We start from the raw sequence: 6,000 nt of genomic DNA, 5'->3' as shown, positions 1-6,000 counted from the left end.
TTCCATTGTAAAGCCATCATGACCAAGGCTTTTGTTTTCTCCAAAATTATCCACCACCTTCTTAACTTCCTCTTCAGAAAAATAAAACTCCAAATTTATGCTCTCAATAACAGAAATGGAAGGCACCTCTAGTTGCTCAAACCCAGACCTAGATTTATGTTGTTTAGTGAATAAAAAAGTATAAAAATATTTAGATTCATCAGCTATGTTCTTCTTGTCATAGAACAAGTTACCTTCAATCTTTAAACAATTTATGATGTTGTGTTTATATTTGAATGAAGCAAGATGATGTAAATAACTAGAGTTTGATTCTCTATCCTTCATCCATCTTTCCTTAGCTTTCTGAGCCATTCTTCTAGCTAAAGTAAGAGACAAAGAAGAATGCTTCACTTTATCCTGCTCTCTAGCCACCACATCATGATCACTTAACACTTGGATCTCTTCTAAATGACCAAGCACATATATTGTGAGCTCCAGATTATCCAAATGAGACTGCAAATTCCCAAAAGTATTATTTTTCCACTTTTTAATAATGAATTTCAGTGCTTGCAATTTTTTGGCAAAGATAAAACTCGTCTTTCAAAAAAAGATAAATTGCCCCACCAGAATTTAAGATTTGTCACAAAATCAGGATGAGTAAGTATGAAATTATCCAACCTGAACAGTGGTAGGGAATACGGGGTGGTGAATTTGAAGTTGGCCAGCCGAGTTTTCCATATATTGCAGCAATAAGTGCTCCGTCATGTTCTCTCCCGATTGACTGTAGCAGATATGGGTAAAACAAATTAATCCTTTTCCTCAAGTTAGATTGCATGTACCCCTGGCCATTTGGTTGGAGAGGGTTTGGAATAAGAGAAATAAAAGACACTGGACAAATAAATTATTTTTACGTGATTAAATTTTCTAGGAAACAATATACGATTAGAGACTTTGTAAAGAGATTTTATATATTTATCTTGTGGAAAGAGAAGGAGACAAAAAATAAGGAGAATAAGCAGAGAGAAATTCTACTCATATATAGAATAAAAAGGTTTAGGAATCTATTTATAGAATTTAAATACTTGGTGCCCAAGTAATAGGGTCCCACTAAAGTGGGCATCTACATGTAACCTTTTGTTTATAACACACACCCTAGATGACCACTGTATCTAAGTAATTGCCTCATTAAAACCTTGTCAGGAAAATCCAAAGGGACAAAACCTGATTGAAGGGAAAAGAGTAAAATTACCTGAAAACTTATACCAGAGTTGGACATGCATATGTTGCCTCGTTAAAACCTTGACAAGGAAAACCCAGTTGGAAAAATCTTGATGAAGGAAAAAGAGTACAACGTGATAGTCCAGTAAAATACCTTCTAATTTGATAATCCCCCTGATAAGTACTTCAGTTAAATCTTGGCTTGCAAATCTTCGAGTCGAGATTTCCCAATTTCGATAAATGAATTCCTTGAATGCAGATGATTCTTGTTCTTTCGTGAAGAAATTTGCTACTTGATGAAGTCTTATTTTGTGTTAGTCTTCTCATAGTAGTTTTCCCTAATCTCCATTCTTGAGAACTTGTGTCATGGATTGTTAGCTTCCCGAGGTGATTTGCAGAAGTTGTTGATGTAGTTTCTTTAACAAAGTGCCAAGATGGAGATAAATTACCATAAGTGAACAAAACTGTATTTGTGGTGATATCGTATGTGGATCAGATTAACATCTAAATTCATGAGGGATTTCTATGTTGATTTGGTCAAACAAAATGACCTAGTTAATGGTTCGAATCCACCAAATAACCTAAATTCATACAACTCCCCTTGGATGACCACCATGTTGAATTAAATTTCCTTACTAAACCTTGCCAGTAAAACCCAATGGGAAAAATTTGGACGAAGGAAAAAGAGCACATATATCAACATTTTGAAAAAAAAGAAAAAATAATTCAACATCATCAAGATGTTGCCTCGTTAAACCTTATCAGGAAAACCACGTGGGACAAAACCTGAAATAAAGGGAAAAAAGTACCACTTTTGACGTAAATATGGATGCTAACCCAATATATGAGTTTTACATATAACAAGCATCTAAATAATAACTCCGGTCTATCTCAAAGACCAGTTTATGCTAGAATAATTCTAACTGCAGATTTAAGAAAGAAAATAAAAAATAGAATTTATGCTGCTAAAACATGGATTTTGGTGTTTTTAAGGACTCTTAAAGAGACCAATAAAGTTGACAACATCAACTAATCCGGGTTTTGGTAATTTGCAAAACTTTTTAAAAAAACACTTAAAGAATTGTAAACCTGATATAATCGAGTCAGGTGGCTGCCTGGATATAATTTGAATCCTACAAGGATTACAAATTTGAATATGTTCTCAATCACATTTCTTATGTAAATGCAATACGAGTCCTTCAAGGACTACCACGCCAAATGCATCATACACGGAGAATTTTTTTTATTGAATCAATCCTAGGGTTTGAGGAAAAAAGTGAAACCCTCAAATTGTTTTTACAACGATCGTATTTCTCATATAACGCATGAAGACTACACCAACCTGTAATTTTTAGAATTTAGACTTGCACGGTTAAGGTTTTAAGTCTTGGATCCAAATATTGTGTTATTCAAGAGATTTCAATCCAATATAATTGTACCAATCACATATGTCGATATTCCTCTGCAGAGGTGTTCACAACCACCATCATTTATTTCAGTATCTACTTTATATGAATATTCGACAACATATTAACTAATTACGATTCCACACAATTCTCAAGCATATGTATATCTTGATTTTTTTTTCCGTGTACTAGCGCTCACGGGGATATCCTTGCAGAATTGTCGGTACCAGCTCCAACGGGCATTATAATCTCCTCTTCTTCAAATGAGGAGGTAATAACTTTGAGAATGTGAATCGTGTTTTTGGTACACTCAATTGAAGCACTACCAGTAGCCTCTTATGGAATGCTACTTATTTTACTAGATGTGACTGTATTATCCTATTAAACATGCAAACACTTGTATAAAAGCGAATGAGACATTCCTAGTCACTAGCAGCCTTTTTTCAATTTGATCATGATGGGAGAGAAATATTCAAGTTCATTAACATCAACTTTTGCTTGTAGTATATAGTCTCCCCCTGATTATGGTGGAAATATTTTCATCTTATAAAAATGAAAAGAAATTCAGCAAAGTATTACCCGATTAAGTCGATGACATATACTCATAATAATTTCTGTATGTTAAGAATACCAGGTTGGACAATAGATACTGACTCCAAGAGCCATAAAAAAATTGTCCCAAAATTGTAATTTACTTGAGATACAAATTGAACATCAAATAAAATAAAATAAAATTTCCATAAAAATAAAATAATTGTCACAACCATGGATTTTATCAGGTACAACCACAAATAAAATAAATCTCCGGAAAAATAAAAATCGTGACCTATAGGGCCGGTGCACCTAAATTGATCTTAAGTGTCCTACTGCATTCCAACTACTAGTGGAATGGTTCCGAATTTTGGATATAATATACCAGGATGAAATATTAAACGGCTTAATATCCCTCAGAAAGGCAAAACTTCATTATTTACAGGTATTGATAGTTCGTCCTTTAAGGATTGAGAGAAAAAAAATACTTAAAAAATTATAATTATTAAATCGTTATCGTTATACTCTTTTTTAGAAAGAATCCATGTTGTGGTTGATGATGAAACAAATAGATCTTTAGGAGAGAAAACCTTATTTAATGGTTAAGGTTTCTTATAAACTTATGATCCATGCCATTCTGTTTAAATCAGCGAGATAGATCAAACCACATTAGCTAAAATTTCCATAATGCCAAATATTACATCTCATATTGCATAACCAATAGAAAAAAGAAATAATTTTTTTTTCTTAATCACACAATTTTATTAAAAAGAGAACCAAAAGTTATTACAAGCCCAATAAAGAAAAATCGAAAATCAGGCCAACTATATATGCCCATGACCAAATCATTCACTAAAAATTACAGAACTCAAAATCAAACTTTTGCTTAACTGAATCTATAGTATTCAACTTCTGGCATTTCTATCTAACAAGGATATCTGGTCTCCCTAAACATATTTTCCTCTCACCTGCAACAAGCAAGCTCCCTTTTTTGCCATAGTGTCTGCAGAAAAGTTAATCTCCCTAAAACAATGACAAAAGAATAATGAATTGATTTTCTTAGAGATTTCCTCCATCTCGTCCTTACAAACCAAGGAACTTCTTCTTTGATAAATTCTGCAACAATGCTTTTTGAATCAGAATTGATTATCACATTCTCTATATTCCACTCTACTGCCAGCTATACTGCATAGGTTTCAGTTATATAATTAGTAGCAACACCAATTCCTCCTGATAGAGTCCCCAGCACTTGACACGGGTGATTTCTAACTACAACACAAAAACCTGCAACTCCAGGATTTCCAAAAGATGCACCATCACAACAAAACAAGACATATCCTCTATTTGGCGGATTCCAAAAGAAAGTTGTAATTTTCTGAAATTTAGGCATTCTAGTTCCCAAATTGAAGAAGTCAATTACCTGTTGATCATAATTCTGATTCCATCTGTTGCCTTTTATTCGGAAACCACCTTCAAAAACTGCTTTTTTGATTTTACACTTGAAGCTCTGAGAATTTGGTGATATGTTTTCAAACATTCTCTTATTTTTTTGAAACCAGAGCTCTTTGATTACAACACAGGCATCTGTTATCCAAGTTTCTTTAACAAGTGGACTTTTGTTCTTTGCACTCAGCTACTTGAAAAGACTTAGGTGAACTGAAATTAAAAACTGAACATAACCAGTTCCAGATCCCCTTACTGAATGTGCAATTCCATAGCAGATTCTCCATACTGTCTTGGTCTTCTTCACAAATACAACATTTAGATGCAATGCTATACCCTTTTTCTACCATTTTAGCACAATCTACATAAACACCTTGCACCAGTTTCCATACATTGCTGCTATGCTAGGGTGTAAGTAAGAATTCCAAACAAATTTCGAAAATTGTTGCAATGGTTCTTTATGTCTTAAAGTATTAATTGCAGAAAAAGTAGTGAAATTATCTCTTACTTCTCCACTCCAAATGATTATATATTTCCCTCCACTAATAGTTGGTAGATTGGAAGGATGAAGTATTTGTTGCAGTTCTACTGGAATTTCCAAGCACCATTATGCATAATATCAGCAACCTTTTTATGGATATTTTCCTTTACATGGTCTGTCAGACCATATTGATGAATTAAAGGGGAATCTCCAACTCAAGTGTCACACCACAAAGATATGTTTTTTCCATCTCCTAAACACCATCTAATTTATCCCTGGGAGATTCCCAATCCCATTTTAGGCTTGACCAAACTGATGAAAGTTTCCAATTGGTTGTTCATTGCTGATTTTTATCCTTATATTTTTCTTTAAAGAAAAGTGCCCATTCTTCATTGGAATTTATGATTTTCCACATCATCTTCATTAGTAATGCCTTCTTGATAATTTCAAGCCACTGAATTCCTAAACCTCCTTCCTGATAAGGTGTGCAAACTTTCTTCCATGATAGAATCATGCATTTCCTAGTTTCACCATCACCTGACTACATGAAATTTCTTATGATTTTCTCACAGATTTTAATTACTGATGCAGGCCACTTATAAACTGCCATATTGTATATAGGAATGCTAAAAAGAACTGATTTAATGAGGACCAAAACATGTCATAAACTTGGGGATGTTCATCAGGGTATTGGTCTGGCGGTCTACAGTGTGCGGCGTACACTACGCCCGTTACAAGAAAGTGTCATAAGGATGAGGCGGTTAGTAAATACAAGAAGTAATGGTGAAACGTTTCCTTAATTATGGAAACATCAATTCCAGGCATTACCCGTTACCATTTTCTTCAATTTACTCAACCGTTTCCATTTTTTACGAGACCAGGGTTCGTTTCATTGCGATTTGTATAAATAGGTCTCACCTATTTACACCAAACACAAGTTTT

This window comes from Papaver somniferum, chromosome 8 (genome assembly GCF_003573695.1).
Source record: "Papaver somniferum cultivar HN1 chromosome 8, ASM357369v1, whole genome shotgun sequence".
Lineage (NCBI taxonomy): Eukaryota > Viridiplantae > Streptophyta > Magnoliopsida > Ranunculales > Papaveraceae > Papaver > Papaver somniferum.
Note: the sequence above shows the minus strand (reverse complement) of the source record.